Source organism: Pongo pygmaeus, chromosome Y (genome assembly GCF_028885625.2).
Source record: "Pongo pygmaeus isolate AG05252 chromosome Y, NHGRI_mPonPyg2-v2.0_pri, whole genome shotgun sequence".
Lineage (NCBI taxonomy): Eukaryota > Metazoa > Chordata > Mammalia > Primates > Hominidae > Pongo > Pongo pygmaeus.
In genome coordinates this window covers 28,294,723-28,311,975 of record NC_072397.2, presented here as the reverse complement: position 1 = coordinate 28,311,975, position 17,253 = coordinate 28,294,723, and the positions used below count along the sequence as shown (strand labels likewise).

Sequence of the window (17,253 nt, the reverse complement as noted above, 5' to 3'; positions counted from 1 at the left end):
GTGTATATATATATAAAACAGATATATATGTATATATATAAAACAGATATATATGTATATATATAAAACAGATATATATGTATATATATATAAAACAGATATATATATGTATATATATATAAAACAGATATATATATGTGTATATATATATATATGTATACCTAGGCACAGCTCACAGAAATAACAGTGACTCTCATATGTGGACTCAGCCCACAGAGGATATTTTGACCCTTATAAATACGTTTACAGATCTTTGTGATGTCTTGGATCACCTTCTGCACACATCACAAATGATTACAACAGTCACACATATTTTACAAAGTCTGGGTTATACAGACAGAGTGAAAGCAGGGCTCAGCACACAGGAGAAATTGTGAGTCTTGGAGGAACACCTAGCTGACAGTAAAGCTGTCATCATCTCACATGGATGAAACCAGCTGTCACATATGAAGGTAAGACATGTGTCATATTATAAATCTCATCTGTGGGATTTTCTGACAATGTGATTGTGATATAGATCTTTGCCGAGCACCTGTGTAATTTGACTCTACAGACTTGTTCCAGACTATCTATGGGATTGTGATATCTATCTAGGCCAATCTCGAGGTGATGTGACTCTCGTGCCTGGGCCATTCTCTCAGTAAGGATTGTGAAATATCACTTGATCTAACACGCAGGGGATGTTACATTTTTGTGTGTGCCATGGCCATCATAATTATTATGACATATTTCTGTGTCCAACTATAGGTTATGTAAATCTCCTCTATGGAATGGGCCCTGGGCAAAGGAAGGATAGTTACTTATTGCAAGGCCAGGCACACAGGTGAGGGTACTGTTTTTCCAGAAATATGTCACCAAAAAAGGCATTGTGACATATCTCTGGGCCTATCACCTATGTTATATGGCTTTTCTGCTTGGGCACTGCCAACCTAGAGAATGACATATTTCTAGGACAGACTCATAGGTGACGTTACTCTTTGACAGAGCTATGCTTCCTAGAGGTTATTATGACATAACCCTGTGCCTATCACCTCAGTGAGGTGACTCCCAAATTGGGCCCTACAGACATGGAGCATTGTGGCATGAGCAGAGAACATGCACCTAGGTGATGTAACACTTTTACCTGGGTGCTGTCCTTAGTTAGCCTTGTGACATATGTCAGGACCCAGCCCCCAGTGATGTGGCTCTTCTGTCTGGTTTCTGTGCACACATTACACTGTGACATATTCCTACAAAAGCAACTAGTTGATATAATTCTCCTCACCTGCCTGAGCTCTGCCAACTGGGGACATTGGGACATATCTCTGAGCTCATGGTCTAAGTGATGTGACTCTCTATTTCTGCATGGGCCTCACAATAGGATGATTTTCACACATTGCTGAGCTCAGCTCTCAGGATATATGACTCTTTTCTATTTCCCAAACCATGTCCCCCTTAAAAGGAATTTTGACCTATAACAGGGCCCAAGACCCAGATATTGTTACTTTTCTGCCTGGTTTCTGTAAAAAGAGGAAATTATGGCATATTTCCTATTGCTGTGCCCAGCACCATTATGATGTGACTCTCCTGTCCGTGCTGCAGACACTGAAGGTATATTGACATATCTTGGGTCCGTTATGTATGTGTTTTGGCTCTCATAACTTTTCTGGCTTTTTGTCACATGAAATGATGTCATATTGCTGGGTCTAACACCCAGTTAATTTGACCCAATTTTCTATACCCTGCTTAGAGAAGGCACGGAGACATATTGCTTGGCACAACATCTAACTGGTGTTACCTTTCTGTTTATTATTATTATTATTATTATTATTATTATATACAAATGGGATTGTGACATGTATCTCGATTCAGTTCATATACATGATGATCATGTTTATACTGGAATTCAGAAAATAGGATATATTATGCCTCTCATCCTTGGATTTAGGGCAACAGGTAAGTGCTGGGTTGCATATCTGTACGAAGCCCAAAGAAGATTACAACACTGACTTATATTGTATAAATTCATTGGTGGTAAAAACTTTCATAACAGTGCCCAATAAAATGTTCAGATTTGGACTATTGGTTACACACCCAGGTAAAATTAAATGTTATCACCCTCCTACATACACAATGCTGACTGTGGAATATGGCACAAATTTGGAACTGTGAATTTATATGTGGATCTGTCTGGAGGTGGGATAATAATGGGTCTTCTCCTTTAACCCTACCTATAAAAGAGATGCTGACTATCAAACCTGAATTGAGGGCAATATGTAAAATTTTGAATCCATATGAGCATGAAGGTCGCTGAGAGGTTTGCAACACTCACGCAGGTTTTATAAAGCCCTTGGATGTAAAGAGTGTCATACATTGGCCCAGCATACATGTGAGATTGTGACTCTAATATTCAAGCTTAGCTGAAAGTTAAAGGTGTCACCCTAAAAGATGAGAAGAGTGTGTCTTATCACTAGGCCTGGTAACCAAGTGTTGAGAATTTTGGCTTAAATTCTTGCTGATAGGTGCATTGTGAATTATCTCTGGGTCAGAATCCTAATAATGTGAAACTTCTTCTTGGACCCAGCCAACAGGGGATATTATCACGTATCTCTGGACCTACCAGCTAGGTGATGTGTCTCTCATGCCAGTGCCCTGCCACAGGGGACACTGGGACATATCTCTATAGTATCTAGGTAATGTGGCTCTCCACTCCTGCCTGGATTCTGGCCACTGAAGAAATTGTGACATACCACTGAGTGCAAAACCTAAGTGATGTGACTCTCTTCTTTGTCTTGGACTCTGCCAATGAGTTTGTCTTGTACTCTGCTAATGAGGAAATAATAATATATTGCTGAGCCCAGCACCTAGGGATGTGGCAATCCTCTATTTTTCAACCCAGTGTTTAGTGGTCATGATAATATTATCTGAGACTGTATCCAGGTGATATGACTGTTCTGACTGGGTCCTGACTGAAAAGGAAGTTATAATGTGTCCCTTGCTCAGCACCCAAATAATGTAACTCCTCTGTCTTGTCTCTGTCCAAAGGTGAAATTGCGATGTATACCTGGATTCAGCTCATATACACAATAATAACTTTCATACCTAGACCTAGCCAGTGGGAGATATTTGACTTTCACAGGCAGTCTTAAGGCCATGAGTAATGTCCTAGATCTCCCACCTGTAATAATTCACAGGAAATTATACTATTCAGGCAAGAGTTTCATAACAGGTACCGGCAACCAGGTTCTATTGTGACTCTTGGATGCATACACAACTGACACGATTTTCATTTTCACACATGTACAGAGCCTACAAATGAGATAGTAAATCTCACACACATAAGCAGTTGAAGCTTGAAATTGTTAATCTCATACATGAATCTGATCCATAGGTGGTTTGGTGATGTTTGAACTATGATTTAGCCAACCTGTGGTACTTTGACTTTCCTACTGGAACACAATCTTCAAGTGGGATTGAGGCTCTTACATATGGATCTTTCCTATTTTTGAGATTGTGACACCTGTACTTCAACCCAACTTATAGGAGGTGTTGACTCTCATACCCAAAGCCAGGACTTGTGTGGGACTGTGAAACTTATTTCTGAACATTTTTGAGTGTGTAATTGAGAAGTATAACTTTGCACAGAATCTGAGTGTTTTGACTCTCCTTTCCAGGCCCAGAGCACAGTTAAAATTGTGACTTACGTGCACCAAGCACCTAAGCAATAAGTAACATCTTTTTTGGTAATGAAACATAGGGTACTTTTACATATCACTGAGACCAGCACTTGGCTGATGTGAAATCTTGGCCTGAAGCCTGCCTACAGAGAACACTGTGGTTTTTGTTTAAGTTGATTACTTAAGTGATATGACTTCCTTCTACTGTCTTGGCCCTGCACTTCTGGTGGATTGTGACACATAACTAGGTACTGCACCCAGGTGATGTGACTTTTTTGGGGGATGAAGTTTCTGCCAATAGGAAGCTTTGTAACATATTACTTGGCTCAGCAACTAGGTGATGTTTCTTTCCTCTTGCCTGTGCCCTGACTGCCAGAGAGACTGTAACATATTGCTGAACCTAGCACCAAAGCAAGTTTACTCCCCTGCCTTGATCCTACACATAGGGGCCGTTGTGATGTATATTCAGGCCAATTGCCTAAGTGGAGTTTGTCTTCTCTCCTGCCTAAGTTCTGCTCACAGGGGGGATTTTATATATCACTGAAAACAGCATCCAGATGATGTGACTCTTCTATCAGAGTCCTAGCCATAAGGACAATTGAGACGTTCCACTGGACCAGCATCCACTAAGGTGATGGAACTTTCCTTTTTCTCTCTGCCCACAGGTATATTGTTCCATTTACCTGAGACCAGATAAACAGCCTAATGATGATGCTTTTCCCCATGGCCAGGACATGTGCAGGATCATTACTCTCATCCCTGCCCCTTTTCACAGGTACTATTGTGACATACGCTTTTGCCCAGCTACTGAATGATTTAATAATCCTGCCTTGTTATAGCCCACAGATGACATGTGGACCTATACCTTTGCCAAGATCCTTTGTGATTTTACTCTCGTGTCCTAACAGGTTCTCAGAAGTGACCATAACATATCTCTGCAGCCGCTCTCTAGGTTACATGACTCTCCTCTTCTGCATGAACCCTGCTTCCACTGAAGAGTAGCATTTCTAAGCACTGCACCCAAATGACATGAGTCTCTTGTCTGGGCTTTTTAAAGGGGAGGCTTTGTGATATCTCTCTGGTCCCATCATTTAGGTGATATGACTCTCCTCTACTGCCTGGACACACTCCACAAAGGGCATTATGCCATAGAGCTGAGCCTAGCACCCAAGTTTTGTGACATTTCTGTTAGGGCCCTCTCTACAAAAAAAATTGGAGTATTTCTGGCTTAGGATATAGGTGATGTGGTTTTCTGCCTGTTTAGCTACCACAGATGAGATGGTGCCATATATGTAGACACATCTAAAATGCATGATAAGGACTCTCATATGTGAACCCAGCCAATAGGAAATATTTTGACTCTTACAACTAGGCTTAGGGAGTTAAGTGATATCCAGCATCTCCTTCTGGTAAAAAGGTCACAGAAGATTACAACATTCACACGTATTTTATAGCATCCTTGTGTTGTATAGAGAGAATCATAACAGGGCCTAGCACATGGAGAAAACTGGGATTCTCATATGCACATTCAGCTGACAGTAATGGTTTTCACCATTACAGATGATGAAGGCAACTGTCCTACATAAAAGTAGAACATGTGTGATATTGTAAATCTAAGCCCTAGAATTTTATTCCATCATGACTGTGATATAAATCTTTGCCAAGCACCTGTGTGAGTTCACCCTTCAGACTGGTTCCAGCCTACCTATGGGATTTTGATATCTACCTAAGCCAGCCTTGAAGTGATGTGACTCTTTTGCCTGGGCCCTCCACTCAGAATTATAACATCATTGGATCCAGCACACAGGTGACATTACATTCTTGCTTGTGCCATGCTCGCAGACATCATTGTGACATATTACAGTGTCCATCAGTTAGAAGATGTCACTCTCCTCTCTGGAAAGGGCCCTGAACACAGGGAAAATTAGTGACACATTTCTAGGCCAGGCACACAAGTGATAATGCTCTTTTGTCAGGGCTATGCCCAAAAAATGGCATTTGACATATCACAGGACCTATCATGTAGGTGATATGGCTCTTCTGCTTGAAACTTGCCCAGTTGAATAGTGACATACTGCTAGGCCAGGCACAAAGGTGATGGAACTCTTCTGCCAGGGCCATGCTTTCAAAAATGCTTTGTCATCTATCTCTGGGCCTATCACCAAGGTGATGTGACTTCCTGCTTGGTCCTGCCCACATGAAGTATTGAGATATAAGCATGGAATCTGCACTTAGTTGATGTAACCCTCTTGCCTGGGTCCTTTTTTAGGGGGACTTGTGAATATCTCAGTACAGAGGACCACACGATGTGGCCCTTCAACCTGGTTTTTGCCCACATATTAAATTGTGACATATAGCTAAAGAAGCATCTAGGTAATATGGCTCTTCTTCTGTCTGAACCCAGCCTACTGGTGATATTGGGCCATATTTCTAAGCCTGTGACCTAAGTGATGTGACTCTATTTTTGTCTAGGGCTTTACAATGGTAAGATTATGACATATTGATGAGCTCAGAACTTAGGTAATGTGACTCTCGTCTTGTAACTGAACAATGCCCATGAACAGATCTTTTGCCGTATTTCAGGGCCTAGTACCCGGATGAAGTTGCTCTTCTGCCTAGGTTGTGCATAAAGAGGAAATTGTGGCATATTTCTTGGCCTAGAACCCTAATGATGTGACTCTCCTGCTTGTGCCGGGACCACAGAAGGTATTTTGACATATTTTGGCCCATTTTCTAGGTGTTTTTGCTCTTACCACTTTGCTGAGTTTCTTCCATGTGTGGTTGTGTTATATTGCTGACTTCAGCCTGCAGTTAATGTGGCCCTCTTTCCCAGGCGCTGCTTACAGAGGGCATCATGACATATTGCTTGACAAAGAACCTAAGTGATGTTAACATTCTGCATAGGTTGCTAACAAATGGGATTATGACAAATACCTTGCTTCAGTCCAAAGGTATGATGATCAAGCTTATGTTGGGATTCAGCCAACAGGAGATATTTTTCCTTTCACCACTGGGTTTAGGTCAAAGAGTCAGGTTATTCATTGCATGTTTCTACAAAGCTCACAGTAGTTTACAACACTAACTCATGTAATAAAAACTTCCTGGGTGATACAAAGTGTTTCTTAACAGTGCTCGGCAAACAGTTAAGATTATGATTCTTGACTACACACTCAGGTGAAAGTAAGTTTTTTACCATCCTACATTTACAAAGCCTATTGTTCAGATCCTGAGTCTAACAAGTGAATACACCACAAAGATGGAATTGTGACTTTCATAAATGAATATGGTCACAGGTGGGATGGCGACTCATTTTTGGAGCCAGCTCTCAGTCATGATAATGATCTCTTCCTTAACACCAGCCTATAGGAGAGATGCTGACTGTCATACCTGGGTTTAGGGCAATATGTATAATCGTAATTCTGTAAATGCCTGTAGGCCTCAGAGAGGATTGCAACTCTCATGTATATTGTATAATGTTCTCAGGTATTATAGAGAGTGTCATACAATGGCAAGCACACACATGAGATTGTGACTCTCTTATACACAGATAGCTAACATTTAATGGTGTCACCCTTAAAGATGAGGAGATTTTGTAATATTTCTTGCACTAGTACCTGGTGTTGAGAACCTTTAGTTTAAATTTCATTCCATTAGGGCGTTGTTACATATCACTGGGTCAGAATCAAAATAATGTGACTCTTCTTCCAGGGCCCTGCAAACAGAGGATATTTTCCCATATCTCCAGGCCTATTGGCTATGTAATATGTCCCTCCTGCCAGTACCTTGCCCAGGGGAGACACTGTGACACATTGCTAGATTTAGAGTCTAGGTAATTTGACTCATCCCTCCTGCCTGGATCCTCCTCACTGAAAAAACTGTTATATACCATCAAGTGCAAAGCCTAGGTGATGGAAGTCCCCTTTTTTTTCCTGGACTCTGTCAGGAGAGGGAATTACTACATATTGGTGAGCAGAGCACCCACGTGGTGTCATTATCTATTTTTATAAGAAACCTGTCTACACTGTGGATGGTGACATATTACTTGCAGTTGTACCCAGGTGATGTGGCTTTTCAGTCTGGTTTCTGCCCACAGGTAAGATTTTGGCATATAAATAGGGCAGCATTTAGGTGATATGACTCTCCCTTTCTGCCTGGGCCCTGTTTACTGGGGACACTGGGCTATATCTCTGAGCCCATGAACTGAGGGAAGTGACTCTCTTTTTCTGCTGGGTCTTTACAATGGAGAGATTGTGAAATATTGTTCCGCCTAGCAATCAGGTTATTTGATTCACCTCTTTTTTTTTCTCAAATCATGCCGACAAACAGAAATTTTGGCCTATTGCAGGGCCCAGCACCCAGATAATGTTACGCTTTTACATGGGTCCTGTATGTAGAGAATATTATAACATACTGCTGGGCCCAGTACCCTGAAAATATAAAACTCATGACTTTGCTGGAGCCAGAGAAGGTATTTTCACAGATCCTGGGCCCATTATGTAGGTGTTTTGGCCTCATCTTTTTGCTAGTTTTTGTTTGTTTGTTTGTTTTGTTTTTTGGTTTTTTTCCACATAATGGATTGCTTCATATTGCTGAGTCCAGAACTCAGTTAACATGACTCTAATTCCTATACACTACCTAGAGAGGGCATTGTGGCATGTTGCTTGGCACAGCACTTAAGTGATGTTACCCTCTGGCCTTCTTTTTCTGCCCACAAATGGGACTATGACTTCAGGTCACAGGCATGATGGTAAAATTTATATTGAGATTCAGCCAATAGGAGATATTTTACCTTTCATTGCTAGGCTTCAGGCAATACATAAAATCTGAGTTGCATATTTGTACCAAGCTCACAGAGCTTTACAACGCTAACTCATCATGTATGAACTTCTTTGGTAGTATAGAGAGTTTGCTGATAGGGACCAGTGAAGAGTTCAGTTTGAGATTCTTGATTACACACCCAGGTAAAAGCAAGTGTTGTCATCATTCTACATGTCCAAAGGCCACTGTTAAGAACATGAGTTTTACAATTGAATGCACTACAAAGTTGGAATTGTGACCTCGTTATGTAGGTCTGGCCGCAAGTGGGATTGTGACTTATTTCTAGATCCAGCTCACAGGCATAAAAATGAGTCTCATTTCTAACCCAGCCTATAGAAGAGATGCCGACTATTACACCTGGGTTTAGGGGAATATGTAAGGTCATGAGTCCATATAAACATGAAGGCCTTAGAGCGGTTTGAAATTCTCATGCATGATGTATAAAGCTTTTGAATATTGATGAGTGTCATGCAACAGCCCAGGATATTTGTGAAATTGTTACTCTCATATACACACCCAGCTCAGATTTTATATTGTCACTCTCAAAGACAAGAGGATTTGGCCTATTAATAGGCCTAGTGCTTAGGTGTTGAGACTATTTGTCTTAAATTCCTTTCCTTGGGTGGATTGTGACATATCACTGTGTTAGAATCATAATAATGTGACTCTACTGTCTGGACCCTGCCAAAAGGGGATACTATCACATATCTATGGGTCTATAAGCTAGATGATTGGTCTCTTCTGACAGTGTCCTGCACCCAGAAGACATTGTGAAATATTGTTTGGCTTAACATCTAGGTAGTGTGACTCTCATCTCCTGCCTGAACCTTGCTCAGCAAACAAATTGTGACATACCGCTGATTGAAAAACCTACATGTTGTGACTCTCCTTCACATTCTAGACTCTACCAAGAGAGAGGGTTATTACATGTTGCAGAGTCCAGCACATGCATAGGTGGAGTGACTCTCCTCTCTTTTCTTCCCTTTCTAAGGTGGGCTTCGTGGCATATTATTTGAAACTGTAACCAGGTGAAGTGACTCTTCTGACTAGGTCCAGCATACAAATGAGATTATGCTGTATCACTGGTTCAGTGTCTAGCTGAGTTGACTCCCTTTCCTTGTCCCTGCTTACAGGTGAAATTTTGACCTATACCTGGATTAAGCACGCATGGATAAAAATAACTCTCATACCTGGACCGAGACAGTAGGAATATTTTGACTCTCATAGCCAGTCTCATGGCCATGGGTAAAGCCCTGTGTTTTTCACTTGTATAAAAGTCATGAAGGATTATAATAATCAGGTATATCATATAAAGCATTAATGGTGCAAAGAGTGTCATAACAGAGACCAGCAACCCGGTAAGAATGTGACTCTTTTAGCTGAAATGATTGTAATTCTCACATATTAGCAGGGTCTAGGAATGAGGTACTAAATCTCACACATTAAAAGCAGTGTATGTTTGAAATAATTACGCACATACAGGGACCTGATCCACAAGTGGTTAACATTTGAACCAGGATTCAGCACACCTGTGGTGCCATGACTCCCCTCCTGGACCACAATGCTCAGGGGGGATTGCGGCTCTTATACATGAATCTTGTCCGTTGTTGAGATTTTGACTCCTCCATTTTGACCCAACTTATAGAAAGAATTGACTCACATACACAAAACCAGGACTTGTGTGGGATGTGAAACTTATTTCCAAACATATATGAGAGTGTGATTGGGACAAGTCACTTTGTCCAGCAAATGAATAATTTGAGTCATTTTCTGGGCCCAGATCACAGAAGTAATTGTGCCATATGTGGAGCAAGCACCTAAGCAATAGATAACATCCATCGCAGCTCTGCCTTCAAAGGGAAATTTTACATATGTCACTGGGACCATCAACCAGATGATGTGAGTTATCTGCCTGAAACCTTTCTACAAAAGGAATTTTGTTATATATCTAGGTCCATCATATAAGTGATGTGACTCCCTTCTACTTCCTTGGCCATGCACTTACAGGGCATTGTGACTAAGAACTGGGTACTGCATTCAGGTGATGTGATTTTTCTTTTTGGTTTCTGCCAACAGGAAGCATTGAACACGTCACTTGGCTCAGTACCTAGGTGATGTTTCTTCACTTTTGCCTTGGCCCAGACCACAGGGAGATTGTGACATATTTCCTGGGACCAACACCTATGTGAGGCCACTCTACAATTTGATTACTGCACAGGGGAGACATTGTGACATACATCTAGGCCAATTGCCTCAGTGAAGTGAGCCTCCTGTCTTGCCAAAGTGCTGCCCAGAGAGGGGGTTTTGATATGTCACTGAAATCCAGGTGATGTGACTCTTCCACCATGTTCCTGCCCACACCATGTTCCTGCCCACAAGGTGAATTGTGATGTCTCAGTGGCCCAGACCCACATAGGTGATGGGGCTTTCTTGTGTTCCCTCTGGCCACAGGTGATATTCTGCCATATACCAGAGACCAGAACAAAAGCCAAGTAACAACTCATATGACTGGAGCCTACGAGTTGTGCAGGATGGTGACTCTTAGACTTAAGCCTTTTCACAAGTGTAATTGTGACAAATACCTTTGCTCAACTCCTGAGTGATTTAATAATTCTGCCTAGGTATAGCAAATGAGATTTTGACAGATACGTCGGTCAAGCACCTTGGTGATCTGACTGTTGTATCTTAAAATGTCCTCAGGGGATATTGTAACATACTTCTGTATCCTTCGTCTAGGTTACATGACTCTTCTCTCCTGCCTGTACCCTGCTTCTTTTAGTGATTGTAGTATTTATAATCCTTGCATCCAAATGATATGACAGTCTTGCATGGGACCTGTCAACAGGAAGCATTTTGACAAAATTTTGGGCCCATCATTTATGTGATATTTCTCTCCTCTCCTGCCTAGACACTGTCCACAGGGGATATGGAGCCACAGAGCTGGACATAGCACATAAGTTATGTGATATTTCTTAGAGTGCCCTGACTACAAAAAGCATACTGGAATATTTCTGACCCAGCATTTATGTGATAGGGCTGTTAGGCCTCCTTCTTAACCACAGAGTGAATTGTAACATATACCTATGCATGGCTCACAGCCATGATAATGACTCTCATATGTAGACTCAGACAATAGAGGATATTTTGCATCTTGTAACTCACTTTAGGGACATGGGTGATGTCCTGGATCTCCTTCTTGTACAAAGGTCACAAAATATTACAGCACTCATATATATTTTACAAAGTCTTTGGGTTATACACACAAAGTCAAAGCAGGGCTCAGCACACAGATGAAATCGTGAGTCTTGTTTGCACACCCAGTTAAAGCTGAAAGTAAGAACTCATTATCTCACATGCATAAAGGAAACTGTCACACACGAAACCGGGCATGTGTGGTAAGATGGTAAATCTCATCTTTGGAATTTTCTGACAGTGTGAGTATGATATAAATTTTCACCATGCACTTGTGTAATTTGATGCTCTGGACTTGTTCCAGCTCATAGGTGGGGTTATGAAACCTACCTAAGCCAACCTCAAGGTGACATGACTTTCCTGCCTTGTTCTATCTCTCAGTAAAGATTGTGACATATCACTGGATCTAGCTCCCAGGTAATGTTACATCCTTACTTGCACACTACCCACAAAAATTTTTGTGACATATTTCTGTGTGTACCTCATAGTTGATGTGAGTCTCCTCTCTGGAATGGGCACTGCACAACAGAATGATAGTGACATAATGCAAGGACCGGTGCACAGGCAAGGGTCCTCCTTATCCTGTGGATGCCTGGAGGAGGGCAATGTGACATATCTCTGGGTCTATCGCCTACATTATGTGGCTCTCCTGCTAGGGTTCTTCCAACCTTGAAAGTGACACTCTTCTAGGCCAGGCACACAGGCGATGGTACCCTTTTCCAGGGCTATGCTTCACACAGCACCTTGTGACATATCTCTGGGCCTGTCACCTAAATGAAGTGACTCTCTCCCTGGGTCCTAACCAGATGAAGCATTGCATCATAAGCAGAGAACCTTCACCTAGTATGATGTATCTCTCTTGGCTAGGTGCTGTGCTAAGAGCAATTTTTGACATACCACAGGACCCAGCACCCAAGTGATGTGGCTCTTCTGCATAGTTTCTGTCCACATGTTAAATTGTGACATATTTTGATGGAAGCATGTAGGTGATATGGCTGTCCTCATCTGCCTGAGCTCTGCCTGGTTGGAATATTAGGACATATCTCTGAGACCATGACCTAAGTGATGTGACTCTCTTTTTCTTCCTGGCCCTTCATAATAGGAGGATTTTGTCACGTCACTGAGCCCAGGACTCAGGATATGTGACTCTCCTCTTTCTCCTTAACCCTGCCTAGAAAAAAGAAATTTGACACATATTACTGCCCAGCATGCAGATCATGTTACTCTTCTGCATGGGATCTGCATAAAGAGAAAATTATGGCATATTGCATATTGCTGGGCCCATCACACTTAAGATGTGATGCTCCTGCCTGTGCTGCTGATACCGAATGTATTTTGGCATATATTTGGCCCATTATGTAGGTGTTTTGGCTCTCGTAACTGGGCTGGGTTTTTTACACATATGAAATTGTGTCATATTTCTGGGTCCAGCACCCAGTTAATGTGACCCAATTTCCTACACCCTGCATACAGAAGGCATTGTGACATATTGCCGGGCACAGCATCCGAGTGATGTTACACTTCTGCACAGTGTTTTGCCCACATATGTGATTATAACATATACCCAGTTTAAGTTCACAGCCATGATGATCAATCTTATATTTGGATTCAGCCAATAGAAAATATTTGCCTTTCATTGTTAGGCTTGGGGCAATAGATAGGGTCCTGTGTTGCATATCTGTACCAAGATCACAGAAACTTACACAACTAACTTACATTTTATAAACTCTTTTGTGGTAGAAATTTTCATAGCAGGGGCCAGCAAAAAGTTCAAATTGGGACTCTCGATTACACACCGAGGTGGAATTAAAAGTTGCCACCATCCCACATTTACAAAGCCCACAGTTGAATCTTATACCTAAGCCGTTCCACAAGTGTAATTGTGACATATATTGTAGTTCAGTTCCTGAGTGATTTAATAATTCTGCCTAGACATAGCCTACAAAAGAAAGTTTGACAAATATCTGCACCAAGCACCTTGGTGATTTGACTGTGCTATCTAAAAAGTGTCCTCAGGCAAAATAGCCACATATTTCTGGACCCATTATTTAGGGTATATGACTCTCCTCTTTGACCTGTACCCTGCTTCCTATAGTAATTGTAGCTTTTCTAAACACTGCATTCAAATGACATGACTCTCTTTTTTGGAGAAACTCTCCTGTTGAGAGGCATTTTGACACATGCTTGAGCTCAGCTTTTAGGTCATATGACTTTCCACTCCTGCCTAGACACAGCCCAAAATGAACATTGTGTAACAGAGTTGGATTTAGCACACAAGTTAAGTGATATTTTGAACAGAGTTCTTCCTGCAAAAAGAATACTGGAATATTTCTGGGCCAGAATTTATATGATGTGGCTGTTAGGCCTGATTCATAACCACAGAGCAAATTGTAACAAATACCTGGGCAGGGCTAGCAGGAATAATAATGACTCTTATACGTGAACTCATCCAATAGAGAATATTTTTATTCTTAAAATTCAGTTTAGGGACATGCATGATGTCCTGAATCACTTTGTTGTACAAACGTCACAAAAGATTACAACACTCACACATATTTTACAGAGCCTTTGGTTTATACAGAAAGAGTCAAAGCAGGGTTCAACTCAGATGAAATTGTGCGTCTTGTATGCACATCCGCCTGACAGTAAGGACTCTCATCATCTCTCGTGGATGAAGGCAACTGTCACACATGGAAACAGGGCATGCATGGTTTTGTAAATCACATCTTTTGAATTTTCTGACAGTGTGATTGTGATATAAATCTTTGCCAAGCACCAGCGTAATTTGACCCTCCAGGCCTGTTCCAGCCCATATACAGGATTGTGCTATCTATCTAGGCCAACCTCGAGGATATTTGACTCTCCTGCCTGGGCCCTTCTCTCAGTAAGTATTGCACATATCACTAGATCTAGCATCCAGTTGATGTTCACCTTCTTGTCTCTGCCGTGCCAACTGAAATTATTGTGAACATATTTGTGTGTGCACCTCATAGGTGATGAAACTCTAATCTCTGGAATGGGCCCTGCATAAAGGAAGGATGGTGACATATTGTGAAGCCAGGCGTACAGCTGTGGGTACTTTCTGCCAGAGCCATGCCCAAAGTAGGGCATTGTGACATACCTCTGCACCTGTCACCTAGGTTAAGCGGCTCTCCTGCTTGGGCCCTGACAACCTGGAAAATGACATATTTCTAGGCCAGACACACAGGTGATGATACTCCTTTGCCAAGACTATGCTTCACAGAGGACTTTGTGACCTATCTCTTGGGCTAATAAACTAGTTGATGGGACTGAATGCTTTGGCCTCACACACATAGAGCATTGTGACATGAAAGTGAAACCTGCCCCAAGGTGATGTAACCCTTTCACCTTGGTTCTGAACAAATGGGGACTTGCAGCATACCTTAGGACCCAGCACCCAGGTTATATGGCTCTTCTGCCTGGTTTCTGCCCATGTGTTAGATTGAGACATATACCTAAAGAAGCACCAATGAGACACTGCTCTCCTCTTCTGCCTGAGTTCTGCCTACTGGGGACATTGGGACACGTTTCTAAGCCCATGACCTAAGTGACATGACTCTCTTCCCCTGCCTCAGCCTTTAAAATGCTGAAATTGTGATGTATTTCTGAGACCAGGATTTAGGTTATGTGACTATTTCCTTTTCTCTGAATCATGCCCACAAAGGGAAAGTTTCACCTATTGCACTCAGAAAGGATGTTACTCTTCTGCTACAGTCCTGAATAATAAGGGAGTGATTGCATAATGGTAGGTCCAGCACTCTAATGATGCTTCAGTCCTGCTGGCGCCAGAGCCACAGAGAGTATTTTGACATATCTTCAGCCAAATCTGTAAGTGTTTTGGCTTTCATCCGTTGGTTGAGTTTATTATTTTTTTTACAAGTAAAATTGTGTCATATTGCTAGGTCCAACATCCAGATAATGTGACCCCACTTTCTGTATTCTACCTAGAGATGGCACTGTGACATGCTGCATGCTACAGCACCTAAGTGATGTTACTCTTTTTTGTAATTTTTTGCCCACGAATGGGATTACAAAATATACCTTGTTTCAGTTTACAGGTATGATGGTCAAACTTACATTGTGATTCAGCAAATAGAAGATATTTTGCCTCTCATTCCAAGGCTTAGGGCAATAGGTAAAATCCTGGGGTGCATATTTGTACAAAGTTCGCAGAACAATAATTAATATTGTATAAACTCCTTGGGTGGTAAGGAGAGTTTCCTAAAGAGGCCCAGCAAAAAGTTAAGATTGTGATCCTCAATTACACACACAATTGAAAGTAAAGCTTGTCACCACACCTCATTTAGAAAGCCCATGGCTGAGATACTGAGTCTAACAAGTAAAACAGTACAGAGATGGAATTGTGACTCTCTTTTGTGGATTTTGCCACAGGTGCAACCATCACTCATTTTTAGACCCAGCTCACAGGCATAAAAATAAGTCTCATTCCTGAACTAAACATAAATGGGAGATGTTGACTGTCATAACTGAGTTTAAGGCAACATATAATATTCAGCGTCAAAATGAGCATGTGCACGTCAGAGTAGTTTGTGAGTCTCATGCATGTTGTATAAAATTCTCAGCGGTTCTAGAGGATGTCACACAATGGCCCAGCACACATGTGACAATGTGACTTACATACATAGGAGTTAGCAGTTAAAGGTGTCACCCTAAAAGATGAGGAGATATTGTCATATCACTGGGCCTACTACCCAGCGGTAAAAACTGCTTTAATTGTTTCCCATGTGTGCGTTGTGATGTATCGTTGGGTCAGAATCACAATAATGTGACTCTTTACTACTTGATCCTGCCAAGTAGGGATATTATCACATGTATCTGAGCCTATTTCTTGGGTGACTTATCTATTTCGCTTGTGCTCTTTCACCAAAGAACATTGTGACATCATTGGGGATAACATCTAGGAAATGTGACTCTTCTCTCCTTCCTAGGTCCTGCCCACTAAAAGAATTGTGACATAACGCTGACTGCAAAAACTGGATAATGCAACTCTCCTCTTTATTCTGGAGTCTACCAAAACAGGGGATTATTACATATTGCTGAGCCCAACACCTAGCTGATGTGAGTCTTCTCTGTTTCTCTAAGATTATAATGTATCCTGAGCTCACCATCCAGGTGATGAGACTCTCCTGCTGTCTTTCTGCCCACAGGTAAAATTTTGTCATATACCCAGCTTCAGATATCATGCAATAATATAACTATCATACCCGGACCCAAAACGGAGAGATATTTTGATTCTCAGAGCCATTCTTATGGACATAAGCAAAATAATGGTTCTCATAGTGGTATAAAGTTCACACAGTATTATGACACTCCAGCATATCATATAAAATGTGAGTAGTATGATGAGTGTTACAACAGGGAACAGCAACCCAATGCTATTGTGATTATTGGATCCACACCCAGCTGACACGACTGTCATTCTCTCACAAGAACAGAACCTGCAAATAAAGTACTAAATCTCGCCAAAAGAGCAGTAAAAGATTGAAATTGTTCGTCTCATATGTGGGTCTGACTCACAGGTGGTTTGGGGATGCATGGTTCAGCA

General features: G+C 41.6%; 1 pseudogene; it reads left to right on the top strand.

The window, feature by feature from the left end:
* Nucleotides 1-1,425: 1,425 nt before the first annotated feature.
* On the top strand, nt 1,426-10,267 carry LOC129025712 (testis-specific basic protein Y 2-like; annotated as a pseudogene).
* The last annotated feature ends 6,986 nt before the right edge of the window (nt 10,268-17,253 follow it).